General features: G+C 39.9%; 2 non-coding genes across 2 annotated transcripts; both read right to left on the bottom strand.

Annotated features, from left to right (window-relative positions):
- Positions 1 to 14,789: 14,789 nt before the first annotated feature.
- Positions 14,790 to 14,862, bottom strand: TRNAA-AGC (transfer RNA alanine (anticodon AGC)). Its single transcript has one exon. It is a non-coding gene; the product is annotated as a tRNA-Ala (tRNA).
- Positions 14,863 to 18,679: 3,817 nt separating this feature from the next.
- TRNAM-CAU (transfer RNA methionine (anticodon CAU)) lies at positions 18,680 to 18,752 on the bottom strand. Its single transcript has one exon. It is a non-coding gene; the product is annotated as a tRNA-Met (tRNA).
- Positions 18,753 to 20,451: the final 1,699 nt, after the last annotated feature.

The following is a 20,451-nucleotide window of genomic DNA, read 5'->3' as shown; positions in this document are numbered from 1 at the left end:
TCACGATACCATCTTCTGGAAAATGTCTTCCCTGACACCTCTCCTACTTTTCTGAGTTTGGGTTGCTTTCCTCCTAGCACTCACGGAGATCCAGGTACGCATTTGTTTTAGCGGCATTCACCATGTTGGGATTGTCTGTTGCTTGGCCATCTTCTCCATGAGATCATAAGCTTCTTGGGGGTAGGATGCTTATTGCTAAATACTTTCAAAAGTCTGCATGAGCCAATGAAGAGTGAAGGATAGGTGTGCAGGCATGGTGGAAAGAGTGTCTTGTGGTCCAAATGGGCTTCACGGGTCTGTAGAATCCACGCTATCGCAACATAGCGCATTTTGGTCAGACGAACAATAGGCTACACTATATGGTGATTGGCTCCATTTCACTGAACGTACCTCTAAGGCTCTGAGTGGCTCTATATGCCCCCAGGACTGGATAGTGGTAAACGACAGAGCATGCGCAATAGATCCAAAGTCAGGCAAGGTCTGAAATGTTTAACTTTGCTGAGGCTGAGAGACAGGAATGAACCCTCTTCCGCGATGGGAATTTCTACTCCACTGATCCATAGTAAATAAAACAGTGAGCCAACGCACCTCAAACCTCTATTTTCTATTACATTAATGTGATTGGTTCTGACGTTTTCAAAATTCAAGTGATCACAATGATTTAGAACTAATGTTTACAAAACTATAATTTAGGAAATCCTTAGCTGTAAGCAGACACACCTACACCAAATAAAGAGAGTGATATGCCCTTTACTTCAGTGTCATTTATAACACTGGGGTAATAATACTTGGGGAAGCTGAAAAACTATATTGACCGACTTACGTAAAAATTAAGAAACATTCAGTATAATTTCTAGCACATAGTGCTGAAAACCTCCTTGTATGTGGAATATCGTTCACCTTCAAGGAAAATGCTTTCAAGGTCTGAGGAGAGATAGTAACGCATTTCTGTTGCTACTGGCTGTTTTGCTCATTTAGTTGTAGCAACAAGCTTCTGTGAACATAAAAATGAAATAACGCTTAAAAAAATAAAATAGATGGTGGAGGAACACAATAGGGATGCAAAGTAAGGTGTGATTTTCTAGGCAAAAACTGAGTTGTACAAAATAATGTAGTAAAGGATTTGTGCCTGATTCTTTTTTGTATTCCCTTCGAAGCTTATTTAGCTTATATTCCAAGGCCTCAATTGTCATCCTTCTCCCAACAAGACTGTTTCTCTGTACCACGAACATTCTGGTCAGATTCTCTGCTTAAGCATCTTGACCTCTTGAGCACTCATCTTTGTACTGAGACCCCGATATATGCCCAAATGATGCACTTCCATAGGAGGGTTTCTTGTTTTGCCCAAAGAGCAATCAATTTTTCAAGCAATTTAGGGCTCTTTCCTCACTCGGGGTCTATGTGAAACCTTAGAGGGAAGCCTGTTCTTTCCAGGAAGAGAATCCCGGTGAGTTCTAACCTCAACCTGTAAATCCACTAAGCAAGCTCCTACTGAACACCTATGATGCAAGCTCAATCCAAGAGGCCAGCATTCCGCAAGGGGAAGGCAACCAAAGCAATAGGTAATGCTTACTGAGCAGTTCTTATTGATCAGATCCCTCTCTAGGTGCTGGAATCCAGCCAGAGAATCCCACAGTCCTCATTTCCCACGTGAAGAAAGATGATTGAAGGAAGGAGCAGGAGTGGGGAGTGGGGAGCAGGTGGAGGGTGGGTAAAGGATGTCTTCAAGGTGACAACTTCTCAGATTCCGCTCCTAAAAGCTTCTGAATGGGCCATCTCCACACTCCCAAGTCCCTTACTGCCTATGGTATTCCTTCCCAGTAGACGTTGTCACATAACATCTTATGTATTTTTCTTGTTTGCTTCTGATCTGTTTCTCCTCACCCCTATCAACTAGAAAGTAGCTTCGCAAAGGTGAAGAATATATGCGTTTTTTCACTGTTGAATGGCTGTACCCCGAACAGTCTCTTAACAAGATACGTGCTCGAGAAATACATGTAGGATAAAAGAATGAATGACTTCACCCACTCACCTCATAATTACAATTGGGTAACCTTGAGAGCAGAAAGCTCGACAAAAAATTTCCCGTTTCTTCCATCAGCTAGTGAGAAAGACCAATTATATGATATAGCTTGCAGTTTCTTCTGTAATCTATATCCCTTTACCACTCATTTTACTCAAACCACTGACAAGCCAAAAAACAAACAAACAAACAACAACAACAACAACAAAAACCAAAAAACCTAAATCACTTTTCCATTCTAAGCTAATGTTGAGTCAGTCTTCAAACTGTTATCTCATAGCCTTTGCATTTCATTATTTAGTGCACCCATTTTGTTTCCCTCAACTGAAATAGCAGCAAAAACTGTATCCTCTCTGATGTTCAAACTCAAAACCTTTAGATTATGAGATCGATGTGTGGCCTGCTGCAGAAAGAGGGCAGTTCTCACCCAAGAGTTGACATCCCACGTGCTATTTTCCCAAGCACTGCTGCTTTATCAGTTCCTAACTTTCAAAGAACACAATCAATGGTGCTTGGAAATCACTCTTTATCAGCCAATCCTGCACCCAAAGAATTTTATCCTCAGGACAGGTGGAATCTACCCATTTCTAGTATTCATCTAACAAGACGACCATCTTGAGGCAAGAGGCCAAGAACGATTGTACCTGTTTTGCTGACTTTTTCCCTCTTGTGGCCCAGTGATCTGACTTCTCCCTCCTTCAGAGATCTTAATCACTCTTACACCTCCTATGGTGTCCTTTTTTGAAAAGACACACAGGACATGTTCAGTCCATAATAGTTCACTGACTGACCAACTGAACGAATGAAGGAATGAAAAAATAGTCTTTAAAGGTGTCTCCTGTCCATACTACTGTGTCTTACTCTCTATCTCCACTTGCATCTACACGACTGGAGACAATCCTGCTACAAAAAGTGTAAAGCAAGTCTTGTATGCCATTAATTATACTAAGAGATTTATTGAATTTACTTCATGTAGTCCAATAGAGTTTCACCAACAAAACTATGTGTCCTAATCTGGACTTTCTAGAAGTAATGGAACCTCAGATAAGTTTTGTTTCCAAGGTGCCAGAGCTGCTAAGTGTCAAAGCTTGAACTGAGAAGATGTTTTAGATTTTAAAACGTGATTCTTTCTCTGCTCCAGTTCAAAATCTTACTCCCTACTCCTCTCCACAGCACCCCATTCATTCACACACCAAATATCTCATTCCCCAAATCCCCTTCACTTACCTTTTGGGCTTTGTTTCCAAGTCAACTTTTGACACATTTTTCTCCTTCAAACACCACATCCAGTGATTTGTCAAATAGTAAACATTATTCCTGCACAACATTTTTGAACCTGTCAATTCCTTTCCATTGATTCAGTACACATTCACAGGGAAGATGCTCTGTGCCAGACACTGTAGTAAATTCAGGAGATTCTAAAGATTCGAGCAGCCCAGACCTCAAGAGAAGGCAGGACAAATATGGAGAAGGGAAGATCCACGTCCAGTTTTACGATTTCAGTCTCCGTGACAGGTCATTTACAGCTAAATAACCCTTCCAAAAATGTCAGTTTCAATATATCACTCTTTTGCACTCTGAACATTCCTGATTTCCTAGTTATAGCATGATCTTGTTTTTCTTTTATTTTTTTTCTCTTCTTTCTACCCAAATTGTGATTTTGCTGTAGAAAGTTGATTGATTAGATCCATTGCTGTATGGATGTTGTTCAGGTCTCAAATGTGTTTACTGATTTATTGTCTACTGGATCTATCAGTTACTGAGAGGGGACTGTTAACGTCTGCAAATGTAATTGGATTTTTTAATTTTTATCTGGATTATCCAATTTTGCTTACGAGTTTTGAAGCCCTGTGTCCTTATATGCATTTGGGACATTATTTCTCTGGTGTGTTGACACCTCTAATTATGTAACAGCCCCCTTTATCCCTGGAAGTTTTCTACAATTTAAAATCTGGTTTGTCTGATTTGAATATATCCACCACAGCTTTCTTTGAGTAATGCCTAAATGACATATCTTTTCCCATTCTTTACTTTCAATATGCTATATAACTTTTAATCTCACATATAAGTATATTACTAGTGACTTTCCTGTAGTCAGCATATTTATTTATAATACATTCTGACAATTTCTGGTTTTCAATTCATTGTTTTAGATCATTTACATTTAATGTTTTTATAGATAAGTTTTTAGGTAGATCTATTGTTTTTCTTTCTGAGATGGAGTCTTGCTCTTGTCACCCAGGCTGGAGTGCCATGGTGCAATCTCCCCTCACTGCAACCTCTGCCTCCCAGGTTCAAGTGATTCTCCTGTCTCAGCCTCCCAAGTAGCCGGGATTACAGGCACCCGGCTTCATGCCTGGCTAATTTTTTGTATTTTTAGTAGAGACAGGGTTTCACCATGCTGACCAGGCTGGTCTCAAACTCCTGACATCAGGTGATCCAGCCACCTCGGCCTCCCAAAGTGCTGGGATTACAGGCGTGAGACGCCGTGCCCAGCCGATAGATCTACTTTTTAATAATTTATTAATCATTTGTTCCCCTTGTCTTAATTGTTCTATGTTCTTCTTCCTAGTTTATTTTGGTTTATTTAAATCTGGTTCCTAAGCGGTCTAGGGATCACCATATACATATATAACCTTTCACAGTATACGTAGAATCAATATTTTACCATTCAAGTTGAATATAGAAACTTCATCAGCAGTTAGGCCCTTTACTTTTACCCTTTTATGTTATGTATGTAGCACATCTAGATACAATGACAACTGCATCAGATAAAGTTACAATTTTTGCTTTCAATCATGAAACATACCTTAAGGAACTCAAGAGAAGAATAATAGTCTGTAATGTCTACCCAGACATTTTCTATTTCGGCTTTCGTTCCTTCACTGATGGTGTCCTGTCTCCTTCTGGTATCATTTTTCTCATCTTAAATCTTTGCTAATTCTTGTCCAGCAGTTCTACCAGCAATGAATTCTCTCAGTTTACCTTCCTGTGAAAATGTATTTATTTACCTTTAGTCTGAAAGATATTTTTGCTCTACATAGCATTCTGGGTTGACAGGTCTTTTCTTTTGGTATTTAGTAAATGTTTCCTTGGGCCCCTATGGTTTCTGATGAGAAGTCCACAGTCATTCAAGTGGCAGTTTCCCTTTTATTTTCATTTGGCTGCCTTCAAGATTTTTATGGTTTTCCTTAGTTTTCAGCAGTTTGATTATGATGTGTCTGGGTATGGATTTCTTTGGGTTTAACCTACTTGACATTTATTGAACTTCTAAAGTGTTTTGACAAATCTGATATGTTTTCAGCCATTAATTCTTCGGAGTTTTCTTTCTGGAGGACCTCTTTCTCTTCTTCCTGCAGGATTACAATGATGTGTTAGATTTTTCTTATTTTTCTGTTTGTCCCGGAGGCTGTTGTTCATTTGCAAAAGCACTCCTTTTTCTCTGTTGTTCAGGTTAGGTTGGTATTTTTGTTCTGTTTTCAAGTTCATTGACTTTATTCTGAGTGTCTCAATTTTGTTATTGAAATAACCCATTGAAGCTTTTTTTCTCCTAATAGTTTTGATGAATACATTTTTTAATTTTTAAGTTTAAAATCAGTGTTTAGAGCTTCCTGATACTTGCTAAGACTTCCCAACTTTCCATTCACTTCAAGAGTGTTATCCTTTCATTCATGGAGCATTGTTGTAATAACTGTGTAAAAGTATGTGTCAGATGATTGTAACATCCGTGTCTTCTCAGTATTGTTATTCGAGGATTCTCTTTGCCAAGTGAATTAAGATTGTCCTGGTTCTTCATATGCTGAATATTTTGGGGTTGTACTTTGCATTATGTGATGAGACACTGTGTCTTGTTGAAATCTTAAGGATAATATTGCTATTTTTGTTTTTGCAGGCACGTGATTGCCTTGTGTTCAAGTTCCAATAACCAGCCAGCCTTGTGTGTTGTAGTTTCAAAGTCCATTCTATTTTCAAAGCCTTAACACTGCTATTCAGAGACTCTGGAGTATGTGCAACCCAGTGGCCAGTGAGGACTGGAAAGTAGGCTATCACTTAGTTCGATTCTCAGGCTCTTTTTAGATAAGTTGTCTTTGATCAGAGCCACTTATTCACAGCTCACAGGCGCATCCAGGAGTTCACATACAACCTGACAGGTTTGCTCTCCACAGTGTCTTTCCTGGTTACTTGGCAACTCCTAGTTTCGGTCTCCCGATCAGAAAGCTGGGGCTGTATTTACCTGAGTGGCTCTGCCCTGCGCTTTCCATAATTATGCTGCATTTAGGACCAAGCTGCAGGAGGAAACAGGGAGAATAAGTGCAACTGGATATGTCCCTTTGTATCACAGCTCCTCAAAGAAACAGAAAACTAATTACACATCGATAGATCTATACTATACCACATACCAGTAGAATCTTAGTCAAGCCCGTATTGTTGCTGCCCTTATATAATGAGCCAAAGAAGTGTCCAGGCTGCTACTGAGATCAGTGTCTAACCTACTGTTTTCTGAGATCAGTGTCTAACACATATTTTTTTCCACTGTAACCTGGAGACCTGAGGTCCGACTAGTGAAACCTGGAGAATGTGGGCATCAATCCCACTACCTCTCACATGCTAAGCGAGCACTCCACCACTTGAGCTACTTCTTCATCTCACAGCATCTTTTTTCATCCTTAGTGGGCAGTCTAGAACACACGCGACTTCAAGGCCTTCACCACGAAAGCAGGGCTCCACTAAGAGCAGATCTTCTCATTGATGGCCCAGGGCAAGAGTGCAGTGGGTACTTATTCTCTGTGAGGAGGGAGGAGAAAAGGGAACAAGGAGAAAGTCACAAAGGGAAAACTCTGGTGTTGCCAAAATGTCAAGTTTCACATATTCCGAGACGGAAAATGACATGTCCCACAGAAGGACCCTGCCCAGCTAATGTGTCACAGATATCTCAGGATGCTTAAATGAGTTTTTTAAAAGAAAAGAGATGGCATTGTCACTTGTTTCTTGTAGCTGAGGCTGTGGGATGATGCAGATTTCTGGAAGGCAAAGAGCTCCTGCTTTTTCCACACCGAGGGACTTTCAGGAATGAGGCCAGGGTGCTGAGCACTACACCAGGAAATCCCTGGAGAGTGTTTTTCTTACTTACATCTGAGACATGTGTTGTCTTCTTGCTAAGGTGTGTCATGTAAAAGTTACATATCCAACTGCATGGCAGAACAATAATAACAAAAAAATGCAGATAAGAGGCATAAAGAATAAGAGACAAAGATCATATCAGAGTGAAAGAATAAAGAAAACACATTCAGCAATGCAGAGAAAGAGTGGACATAGGGTGGAGAAAACCTAGGGTAGGTATAGGGTGGAATGTTTGTAGGAATTCCTGTGTAAAGAAATATGCCTGTTCAATTTAAGTGGCGTGTGTGTGTGTGTGTGTGTGTGTGTGTAAAATATACACAGAGGGAAGTAGTGATTGAAAAGCCTGGATGCTTGGAGATATGTTGGGAGAATATTATAAAAGCTAAAGACTCATTGAAAAAATTCCAGGTAGAAAAGCAGCATTTTAGGGAAAGGTTTTTAGTTTTAAATGTCAAAGAACTTGGAAATGGAAAAACTGGATCTGGGGAGAAAGAGAAAGAAGTCATAAAGATATTAAAGGATTGAGATTTATCCACATTGACTGTGTCAGTTCCTGAGGTGAACAGCATGAGTCTTTCTGCAGCTTCAATCCCCTTCACACTTCATGGTGAAGAAAACATCCTCCATGAACGTCATAGCATGGATAAAGAAGGAGGTGAGTAAAACAGAAGAAAAAGATTCTGCAGAGTTTATGCAGGAAGGATCTACAGTATTTGTCAAGACATTGGGTGGAGAGATTTGAGGGAGAGGAGACAAAGGCACTGGCAAGTCTTGAGCCCGGTGTGGCAGACACAGAAGAGATTTTGAATTCATATCTGATCGATGCAAGAATAAATCCACTCATTTATCTGTATTTGGTAAATGAATGAATGTTACATGAGTGAGCTGGTGTGAAGAAAACAGATGATAAGACTATGTGCTAGACTAAAGCAAGAGCTTGTGATTTTTTCATTGAGAAAGAAATCTGCTTTTCATATCTGGTTTCCCTCTTTAAAGTTATGTGATCTAAGGAAAATGGTTTAACTGCTCTGAGCTTCAGTGTCATCTGTAACACTAGGGTAATAATACTTGGGGAAGCTGAAAAACTATATCGACCAACTTACATAAAAATTAATAAACAGTCAGTATAGTTTCTAGCACATAGAGCTGAAAAATTCTTGAACGTGGAGTATTGTTCACCTTTAAGGAAAATGTTCTGAAGGTCTAAGGAGAGAGATCAGTGCAGTTTTGTTGCCATTGGCTGATTTGCTCATTTATTTTGTAGCAACAAGCTTCTGTGATGACAAAAATGAAATAAAGTTTAAAAAGTAAAATAGATGGTGGAGAAACACAATAGGGATGCATAGTAAGGTATGATTTTCTAGGCAAAATGGATTTGTACAAAAGAATGTAGTAGTAAAGGATTTGTGCCTGATTCTTGTTGTATTACTTTTGAATCTCATTTAGCCTGTATTCTAATTCCCCAATTGTTGTGATCCTTCTCCCAACAAGATTATTTCTTTGCACCGTGAACATTCTGGTGAGATTCTCTGCTTAACCATCTTGACCACGTGAGCACTCATCTTTGTACTGAGACCCTGATATATGCCCAAATGATGCCCTTCCATAGTGGCGCTTCTTGCTTTGCCCAAAGAGCATTCAATTTTTCAAGCCATTTAGGGCTCTTTCCTCACCCGGGGTCTATATGAAACCTTAGAGGGAAGCCTGTTCTCTCCAGGAAGAGAATCCTGGTGAGTTCTAACCTCAACCTGTAAATCCACTAAGCAAGTTCCTACTGAACACGTACGATGCAAGCTCAATCCAGGAGGCCAGGGAGAAGGCAACCAAAGCAGTAGGTAATGCTTACTGCACAGTTCCTATTGCCCAGATCCATCTCTAGGTGCTGAGATCCAGCCAGAGAATCCTAGAGTCCTCATTTCCCATGTAAAGAAAGACTATTGGAAGAAAGGGAAGCTAAATCATATCTTCAAGGTGACAACTTCCCTGATTCTTCTCCTGAAAAGTGAATGTGTCACCTCCACACTGCCGAGTCCTTTACTGCCTAATGACTCCCTCCCAGTAGATAACATCACATGACTTCTTGTTTATTTTTCTTTTTTGCTTCTGTCTCTTTCTCCCCACTCCCCCCAACATTGACGTAGTATCACAAAGGTGAGAATATCTGTATTTTATTCACTGTGAATTGCTATACCCAAAACGGTCTCTTAACAAGATATGTGTTGAGAACTATCTGTTGGACGATTAAAAGAATAAAAGACTTTACCCACCCCACCCCATAATTATGTTTGGATGACCTTCAGAGCAGGCAATTGGAAGAGAAATTTCCCCTGCCTCCCCTGTCAGCTAGAGAGGTAGACATATGACATAGCTTGCAGTTTCTGGTGTAATTTATGTGCCTTCACCACGCCTTGTACTCAAGCGACTGAGAAGCCAAAAGAAGGAAAAAATAAATAAAGACAGACAGAGAAAGGAAAGGAAAGAAGGAAGGAAGGAAGGAAAGAAGGAAGGAAGGAAGGAAGGAAGGAAGGAAGAAAGAAAAAGAAAGAAAGAAAGAAAAGAAAACTCACTTTTAAATTTTAAGCTAATATTTGGTCTGTCTTGAAATCATTATCTCATGGCATTTGTGTTCCATTATTTATCACACCGATTTCATTTCTCTTAATGGAAATAGCGGCATAAGCTGTGCCTTGTCTCATGTTCAAACTCAGGACCTTCAGAATATGAGATTGACAGGTGGCCTGCTGCTCTAAGAGAGCAACTGTTCCTAAGAGGTGACATCCAGATTATTAAATCTCATTTCCCACGCACTGCTGCTTTATCAATTCCTAGCTTTTAAAGAACACAATCAATGCTACTTGGAAATCACTCCTTATCAGTCAATGCTGCACTGGAAGAATTCCCCACTCAGGACAGGTGGAGTTCACCCGTTTCCAGTATTCACATAATGATAGGACCTTCTGGCTTGAGGGACCAGACACAATTGTACCGGTCTTGCTGCTTTTTTTCCTCTTGTGGCCCAGTCATCTAGCTTTTCCCTTCTTCAGAGATCTTAGTCACTCTTCCTTTCCGTAGTCTCCTTTGTTGATAAGAAACAGAGGTAGTGCTCAATTCATGATAGTTCATTGAGTGACCAACTGAATGAAGGCAGGAAGAAATAGCCTTCCAAGGTGTCTGCCATTCATACTACTCTTACTGTGTATCTACACTTGCATCTCTATGACTGGAGACATTCACTCAACAAAAAATACAAACTAAACTTTTAATCATATCCTCCCTGTTTTTCCTCATATTTTTGTGCCATGAATTATACTAGGAGACTTAGGGAGTTTACTTGATGTAGTCTGATTGACTTTTGCCAACAAAATTATGCCTTAGTATGCACTTTTTAGAAGTAATAGAGAATCAGATAGGCTAAGTGCGTTTTTGTTGTTGTTGTTTGTTGTTTGTTGTTTGTTTGTTCTGTGAGACGGAGTCTCGCTCTGTCTCCCAGTCTGGAGTGCAGTGGCCCGATCTGGGCTCACTGCAAGCTCCGCCTCCCAGGTTCAGGCCATTCTCCTGCCTCAGCCTCCCGAGTAGCTGGGACTACAGGCACCCGCCACCATGCCCGGCTAATTTTTTTGTATTTTTTCAGTAGAGACGGGGTTTCACCGTGTTAGTCAGAATGGTCTCTATCTCTTGACCTCCTGATCCGCCCGCCTCGGCCTCCCAAAGTGCTGGGATTACAGGCGTGAGCCACCGTGCCCGGTGAAGTGTTTTTTTTTTTTTTTAAGGTGCCAAAGCTGCTAAGTGGGAAAGCCCGAATTGAGAAGCAGATATTTTTAGATTTTGCATGTGATTTTTTTCCCTCTGCTCCAGCTCACGGTTATTCTGCCCATTCTTTTGCACTTTAGCTCATTCACTCATACACCAAATATCTAATTCCAGACCTCCTCTTTACTTACCTTTTGGGCTTAACTTTTTTAAAATTTTTTTTAAAAACTTTTTTTGAGTTGGAGTCTCACTCTGTTGCCCAGGCTGCAGTGTAGTGGCACAATCTTGGCTCACTGCAACCTCTGCCTCCTGGGTTCAAGTGATTCTTCTGCCTCAGCCTCCCGAGTAGCTAGGACTACAGGTGCCCCGCTAATTTTTGAATTTTTAGTAGAGACGGGGTTCCACCATGTTGGCCAGGCTGGTCTCAAACTCCTGACCTCAGGTGATCCGCCTGCCTCGGTCTCCCAAAGTGCTGGGATTACAGGTGCGAGCCACTGTGCCCGGCCTGGGCTTAACTTTTATATTTTATTTTATTTTATTTCATTTCATTTCATTTTAAGACAAGGTGTCACTTTACTGCCAGGGCACTGGTGTGATCTCTGTTCACTGCAACCTCCGCCTCCCGGGTTCCAGTGATGCTCCCACCTCAGCCTCCTGAGTAGCTGGAACTACAGATGCATACCACCACACCCGGCTAATTTTTGTTTTTTTTTTGTAGAGACAGGATTTCACTGGGTTGCCCAGGCTGGTCTCAAACTCCTGGCGTCAAGGGATCTGCCCACCTCGGCCTCCCAAAGTGCTGGGATTACAGAAATGAGCCACCACGTCTGGCCTTGGGCTTACCTTTCAAGTCAACTTTGATTCATTGTCTTCCATCAAACACCACATTCAATGATTTGCCAAATAATGAACATTATTCTTGCACAGCTCTTTTGAATCTATCAATTACTTTCCACTCATTTAGTACATATTCACTGGGGAGATGCTCTGTGCCAGACACTGTAGTAGGATCAGGTAATTCAGAGGAAGTATAGACACCCTAGACCTCAAAAGAAGACAAGATAAATATAGATGAGGGAAGATCCACCTCCAGATTCACCATTTTCAGTCTTTCTGTCATTTCCAGCTAAATAATGCCTTCAAAACTCTTTCAAAATAACTAAGTCACTATTTCAAACTCTTTCAATAATAGCACCCTTCTATATGATGGACCACTCTTAATTTCCTGGTTATAACATGATCTTACTTTTCTTTTAATTTTTGTCTTTGCTTTCTGGCTAAATTTTTATTTTGCGTTATGAAGTTGATCAGATCCATTGGTGGATGGTGTGGTTCAGTTCTCCAATATGTTGGCTGATTTGTTGTCTACTAAGTCTACCAATGACTGAGAGAGGAGTTTTAGTGTCTTCAACTAAAATTGGATATTTCTATTTTTACCTGGCTTATCTAATTTTGTTTATGAGTTTTGAAAATCTGTGTCCTCATATACATTTGGAACAGTATTCCCTGGAGAAAGGACAATCGTAATTATTTAGCAGCCTTCATTATTCCTGAAAAGTTTCTCTGCTTTCAAATCTACTTTGTCTGATTTTAATGTATACACCACAGCTGTCTTTGATTAATGCTTGCATGAGGTATCTTTCCCACTCTTTTCCTTCAATCTGCTATATAACTTTTATTCTGATATATAAGTGTATTGCAGGTGGCTTTCTTACAGTCAGCATATTTACTTTTAATACATTCTGATGATCTCTAGTTTTTAATTAAGGATTTAGATCATTTACATGTAATGTTAATATAGATAAGTTTTTAGATAGATCTATTTAATAATGTATTAACCTTTGTTCCCTTTGTTTTAGTTCTTCTATGTTCCTCTGTCTATCTTGTTTTGGTTTATTTCAATCTGGTTAGTAAGTGGTCTAGGGATTACCATATACATATATAACTTTTCACAGTATACTTAGAATCAATATTTTACCATTCAAGTTGAATATAGAAACTTCATCAAGAGTTAGGCCCATTACACTTACCCTTTTATCTTATCTATGTAGTACATCTCGATACAATGACAACTGCTTCTGATAAAGTTACAATTTTGGCTTTCAATCATCAAACATACCTTAAGGAACTCAAGAGAAGAAGAACAGTCTGTTATGTCTACCCAGACATTTTCTATTTCTGCTTTCGTTCCTTCATTGATGATGTTCTAAGTTTCCTTCTGGTATCACTTTTCTTATCTCAAATCTTTGCCAATTCTTTTCCAGCATTCTTGCTAAGAATGAGAATGTATTGACTTACCTTCCAATGAGAATGCATTTATTTGCCTTTATATCTGAAAGATACTTTTGCTCCACATAGCATTCTGGGTTGATAGGTCTTTTTCTTTTGTTACTTACTGAATATTATGACATTTTTTTCTGGCCGCTATGGCTCCTGATGAGAAATCTACACTCATTCATATGGTAGTTTCTTTTTCATTTTCCTTTGACTGCTTTCAAGATTGTTTTGTACTTTCCTCGTTTTCAGCAGTTTGATTATGATACGTCTTGAAATGGGTTGGGTTTCTTTGGGTTTATCCTGCTTGACCTTTGCTGAACTTTAAAGACCTGGTTTATATCTTTTGACAAATTTGATACATTTTCAGCCATTAATTCTTCAAAGTTTTATCCCACAAAGACCTCTATGTCCTCTTCTTTTCAGATTACAATAATGTGAATGTTAGATTTGCTATTTTTTAATTTGTCCCTGAGCCTCTGTTCATTTACAGAAATACTCCTTTCTCTCTATAGCTCAGATTATGTAGGTATTCTTGTTCTGTTTTCAAGTTCGTTGACTTTTTCTTAGTCATCTGCATTCTGTTATTGAGATCATCCAGTTAAGCTTCTTATTTCCCCTAAGAGTTTTGGTTAATACATTTTTTTAAATTCTTAAGCTTAAGATTGGTGTTTATATATTCCAGATATTTGCTGAGACTTTCCAACTTTCCATTCACTTCACGAATGTTATCCCCTAATTCTAGGAGCATTGTTATCATAACTGCTCCACTGTATGCGTCAGATGATTTTGACATCTGTGTCCTCTCAGTATTGTTATTCGAGGAGTCTCTTTGCCATGTGAATGAAGATCTCCCTGTTTTTTTCATAATGCCGAAGATTTTGGGGCTTGTAACCTGGACTTCTTTGGATTATGTGATGAGACACTGTGTTTTGTTGAAATCTTAAGAATAATATTGCTATTTTTGTTTTTGCAGGCACAAAATTGCCTTGTATTCAAGTTCCAAGTACCAACCAGCCTTCCACGTGTTGTTGTTTCAAAGATAACTCTATTTGCAAAGCCTTTACGCTACTGTTCAGAGATTTCCGGAGTGTGTGCAACTTCAGTGAGGACTGGAAAGTGGGCCATTGCGCAGTTCAGCTCTCAGGCTCTTTGTAGGTAAGTTGTTTGGGATTAGAGCCACTTATTCACAGCTGGCAGGTGTGTCCACAAGCTCATGAACAACTTTATGGGTTTGCTTTCTACAGTATCTGTCCAGGCACATTCTAGTTACTTGACACATCCTGGTTTCAGTCCCCTGAGCAGAAAGCCGAGGCTGTGTTTACCCAGGTGGCTGTGCCCTGCACGTTTCACGATTGTCTGACGTTTAGGACCAAGCTGCAGGCAGAAACAGGGAGAAAAGAACAGTTGTATATGTCCCTTGGTTTCACAGCTCCTTGAAGAAACAGCAAATGAATTACACAGTAGATCTACACTATACTGAATGCCAGGAGGGAGCCATCACCAGCCCTGTATTGTTGCTGCTCCTATGTCTTGAACCAAAGCAGCATCCTGCTCTCAGACACTAACTTGGGTTTGGATACTTGAGTGTTTGGAGACCCAAGGTCCAAATAATAAAGCCTGGAGAATGTGGGCATCGATCCCACTACCTCTTGCATGCTAAGCAAGCGCTCTACCGCTTGAGCTAATTCCCCACGTCAGGGGAGCTTTATTGATTCTTAGTGGGTGTCCTGGAACACAGGGGATTTCAGGGCCTTCAGCGGGAAAGCAGGGCTCTACTAAGAGCAGATCTTCTCACTGATGGCCCAGGGCAAGGCGCAGTGGCTACTCATTCTCTGCAAAGAAGGAGGAGAAAGGGAACAAGGAGAAAGTCACAAAGGGAAAACTCGTGCTGCCAAAATGTCAAGTTTAGGGTATTCCGGGACAGAAAAAGGCACATCCCAGCAAAGGAGGACATGTCTAGACCTGCCCAGCTAAAGTGTCAGAGATTTTAAAAAAATGATTAAATGATTAAAAATGATTAAATGATTTTATGTGTGTGTGTGTGTGTGTGTGTGTGTGTTGTGTGTGTGTGTTTATAAAAGTGGGATGGAATTATCACTTTTCCTTGTAGCTGAGACTGTCTAGGGGTTGTGAGATGGTCCAGATTTCTGGAAGGCAAAAAGCTCCTGCTGTTTTCGTAACTAGGCCGTTTCACCAATGAGGCCAGCGTGCTGACCACTCCCCTAGGAAACCCCTGGAGAGTGCTTCTTTCACTTACATCTGAGATATGAGTTGCCTCCTTGCTAAGGTGTGTCATGTATAAGTTACATGTCCAACTATATCTCAGAACAACAACAACAAAATTACAGAGCAGAGCCGTAAAGAATAAGAGACAAGATCATATCAGAGTGTAAGAATATGTAAAATATAGTGTAAGAATCAAAATTGAGCTATGCAGAGAAGGAGTGGACATATGGTGGAGAAAACCGGGCCGTTTGTAGGAATTCCTGTGTGAAGAAATAAACCTGTTCAATTTAAGTGGAGAGTGTGTGTGTGTGTGTGTGTGTGTGTGTGAAACACACATGGAGGGAAGCAGTGATTGAAAAGCCTGGCCACTTGGAGATATATTGGGAGAGTTTTATGAAAAATGCCATGACTAATTGAAAATATCCCAGGCAGAATGCTTAAATAATTAAAGCAACATGTTAGAGAAAGGTGTTTAGTTTTGAATGTCAGAGCTTGAACATGAGAAAACAGGAACTGGGGAGAAAGGGAAAGAAGTCATAAAGATATTAAAGGATTGAGGTTTACCCACATTTATCATGTCAGCACCTGAGGTGGACAGCAGAAGTCTTTCTGCAGCGCTAGTGCCCACGACACTTCATGCTGCAGAACACATCCTCCATAAACACTGTAGCATGAATGATGACAGAGGTGAAAGAAAAGGAAGAAAAGATTCTGGAGACGTTGTACAGGAAGGATCTACTTTATTTGTCAAGATATTGGGTGGAGAGATTTGAGGGAGAGGAGACAAAGACACTGGGAAGTCTTGAGCCTAGTGTGGTAGACACAAAAGAGATTCTGAATTAATATCTGATGAATGAATCCGCTCATTTATTTGTATTTGTTATGTGAATGAATGTTACATGAATGACCTGGTGTGGAGAAAACAGATGGCGAGACTATGTGCTAGGGTAAAGCAAGAGCTCAAGTTTTTTTTTTGTTTTTGTTTTTTAATTTAGAAAGAAATCTGCTTTTCATATCTGGTTTTCCTGTTTAAAGCTACGTGATTTGAGGAAAATGGTTTAACTCCTCTGAGCTTTACTGTCATCTACAAAATTTAGATAATGTTACTGAGGGAAGCTGAAAAGTCATATCAACCAACTTATATAAAGAATAATAAACATTCAGTTCCATTTCTAATGCATACTGCTGAAAAGTCCTTGTATGTGGAATATTGTTCACCTTTAAGGAATCTGCTCTCAAGAGCTGATGAGGGACTATTTAAGTGCAGTTCTGTTGTCACTGGCTGTTGTGCTCATTTAGTTGGAACCAGCAAGTCTCTGTGAACATAAAAATAAAATAAAGATTGTGGAGGAATAGAATACAAACACATAGTAAGGTGAGATTTGCACAACAGAATATAGTAAAGATTTGTGCCTGATTCTTTTTGCATTCTCTTTGAATCATTTTTAGCCTTTATTCTAAGTCCCCAATTATGGTTATCCTTCTCCCAACGAGATTGTTTCTCTTCACCACGGATATTCTGATGAGGCTCTCTGCTTAACCATCTAGACCTCCTGAACACTCTGTTTGTCCTGATAACCTGATTTATGCTCAAATGATGCTCTTCCACAGCAGGGCTTCCTGCTTTGCCCAAAGAGCATTCAATTTCTGAAGCCATTTAGGGCTGTTTCCTCACCCAGTATCTATGTGAAACCTTAGAGGGAAGCCTATTCTTTCCAAGAAGAGAACCCTGCTGGGTTCTACCCTCAATCTGTAAATCCACTGGGGTAACTGGGATTAGCTCAGATTAGCAACTGGGGTTAGCTCAGCTACTCCAGAGCTTGCTCTCTGGGAACGGATGGTGCTGCTACTTCCCATAAAGGCTGACTAAAAAGAGGCATCTGCAGGCAGGAGAAAGCGCTATGGCAGTTGCTGGAAGATTGCTTCTGACCATTGGCTATCTCTCTGACCTGATGGGAGAAGGGTGACAAAAATTGGAGACTTGAAAAACAGGCCAAAAAAAAAAACAAAAACAAAAACAAAAACAAAGGAATTTTAAAAGAACCATGCACAAATTCTTAATTAGATTCTTTTATCCAAATCCATTTTGTCTGGAAAATTATACCTTAGTATGTATCTGTATTCTATTCCTCCATAATCTATTTTATTTTATTTTATTATTTTATTTTATTTTAATGTTCACAAGAAGCTGGATGCTAGCTACCAAATGAGCAAATCAGCTACGACAACAGAACTGCACTAAAGTCTCCCATCAGATATTGATATAGTCAAGACCCTCATGAGTGCCTATGATACAAATTCAGTGTGAGAGGCCAGCTTTCCACAGGGAGAAGGCAACCAAAGCAGTAGCTAATACTGAGCAGTTCCTATTGCCCAGATCCATCTCTAGGTGCTGAGATCCAGCCAGAGAATCCCACAGTCCTCATTTTTCATATGAAGAAACATGTGAGGGATTGACAACCCCAGTCCTCATGTATCATCAGTTTTCCAAGGAAGCCAACTAGCCTTCTGGGCAAAAAGCTCTCCTAACCCCCAGTTGCCTTGATAGGTAAAAGTACTCTTATGACAGTGTTAGAAAAACATGGGCACAAGTGTTCCGGCAAGATGGCTAGAAGAAGGCAAGGCTAAAGTTGTCAAGGTGACAGAGTCCCTGATTGTCCTCCTGAAAGCTGAATGTGCCACCTCCACATTCCCAAACCCTTTACTGCCTAGCGATTCCCTCACAGTAGACATCGTCACATCACGTCTTACATAGTTTTGATTGTTTCCTGTCTGTTTCTCCCCACTCCTCCCAAGTATGATGTAGTTTCGCAATAGTAGGAATATTTGTGCTGAATACACTTTCACCCCACTCCTCCCAAGTAGGATGTAGTTTCACAGAGGTAGGAATGTTTGCGTTGTATTCACTCTTGACCCCAGTCTCTTAACAAGATATGTGTTCAAGAAATATTTGTTGGATGATTAAAAGAATAAATGACTTCACCCATCCACCCAATAATTAGTGTGAGGTGACCCTGAGAGCGGGAAGTTGGAAGAGAAATTTCCCCTGCTTCCTGTGTCAGCTAGAAAGACCAATTATATGACATAGCTTGTAGTTTCTGGTGTAATCTACTCTTCTGTTTTCACCACTCATTTTACTCAAACCACTGGAAAGTCGAAAAAACAAGAAAACTTAAATCATGTTTCCATTTTCTACAAATATTGGGTCAGTCTTCAAATCCTTATCTGCTATAGCATTTGCGTTCCGATATTTAGTGTATCCAACTTCTTTGGCAAAAGTGATGCCCTCTCTGAGGCTTGAACTCAGGACCTTCAGATTATGAGACTGACGCGCTGCCAGCTGCGCTAAGAGTGCTTGCTGTTGAGCTTGGGCAACATTCATTTTGTCGAAGTGTATTTCCCACCTACTTTACGGTTTCAGCTTTCAAAAACTACAATCAATCCTACTTGAAAATTACTCTGTATCAATCAACGCTGCACTAGGAAGATTCCATACCCACGACCAGAGGAGTCTACGCCTTTCCAGTATTTCATAGGACCGTCTGGGTTCTGCGTTACCAGGATCAATTGTACCTGTCTTTTGCTGCTCGTTTTCCCTTTTCCTTCCCTCAGAAACCTTAGTCACTCTTACACTTTCCATGGTCTCCTCTGTTGAAAAGAGACAGGAGGTTCTCAGTTCATGATAGTTCACTGACCACCTGGATAAATGAATGAAGAAATAGCCATCAAACCTGTCTCTTGATCATACTACTGTCTTCCTTCATATCTCCACTTGCATCTACATGACTGAAGACGTTGCCGCTACAAAAAAACACAAAATACCTATAATGGCACCCTCTTTGTTTTTTACCCCTTTGTTTTTTCTTGTGTGCTATTAAGTATACTACGAGATTTCTTGCGTTTACGTAGTCCAATTGAATTTCGCTAACAAAACGATGTATCCTAATGTGCACTTTCTAGATGTAATGGAGGCTCAGATAATTATTGTTTCTAAGGTGCCAGAGATGCTAGGTGGCAAAGCCTGAACTGACAAGCACATTTATTTTAGATTCCAAAAGGTGAGTCTTTTCTCTGCTCCTGCTCATTGTTTCTCTGCCTGTTTTTCTCCACAGTAGTCCATTCATTCATATACCACATATCTAATTCTCAACCTCCTCCTGGGCCTAGATTTCCAAGTCAACTTTGACTCATTGTCCTCCTTCAAACACCACATTCAGTGATTTGCCAAATACTGAACATTATTCTTGCAGGTCTCTTCTGAATCCGTCAGTTCCTTTCTACTCATTCAGTACATATTTGCTGGAGAGATGCTCTGTGCCAGACACTGTAGTAGGCCCAGGAATTTCAGGAGACATTTGGCCAGCCCAGACCTCAAGAAAAAGCAGGATACATATGGACAAGGAAAGATTCACTTACAGATTTGCCGTTATCAGTCTTCCTGCTATTTAAGTAATTGTTTCAGAAATATCAGTTTCAATAATGTCACTTTTCTGCACTCTGACCATTCGTGATTTCCTACTTATAATATGATCTTGCTTTTCTTTGATTTTTTTGGCTCGGCTTTCTACATAAATTGTGATTTTGCTTTATAAAGTCTATTAGATCCATTGGTGGATGGTGTTGTCCTATTCTCTAAAATGTTTGCAGATTTGTTCTCTCCTGAATCTATCAATTACTGAGAGAGGAGTGTTAATGTCTGCAACTGTAATTGGATTTTTCTATTTTCTTTCTGGTTTATCCATTTTGTTCATAAGTTTTGAAGCTCTGTGGCCAGAAACAGACATATTTAGGACAGTTGTGTCCCTTCGGTGAATAGACGCTTTATAATTATATAACATCTGTCTTTCTATCTGAGGGCCTCATCTCGTGTTAGGCAAGTGAGTGAGATAACCTCTACACTACACTGAGGAAACCCTCAGACTTCCTAAATCTAAGATAGATATATCTAAGATATTCAAGGTATGTATATATCTTAGATTTCTAAGATATATAGGATATATTTATGTTAGATTTATATATATATACACACATACTTATATTCAAGTCTTTTTAAG

The sequence above is a fragment of the Pan troglodytes genome, chromosome 5, assembly GCF_028858775.2.
Source record: "Pan troglodytes isolate AG18354 chromosome 5, NHGRI_mPanTro3-v2.0_pri, whole genome shotgun sequence".
Taxonomy (NCBI): domain Eukaryota; kingdom Metazoa; phylum Chordata; class Mammalia; order Primates; family Hominidae; genus Pan; species Pan troglodytes.
The sequence above is the reverse complement of the archived record's forward strand: the minus strand, read 5'-3'. Positions and strand labels throughout refer to the sequence as shown.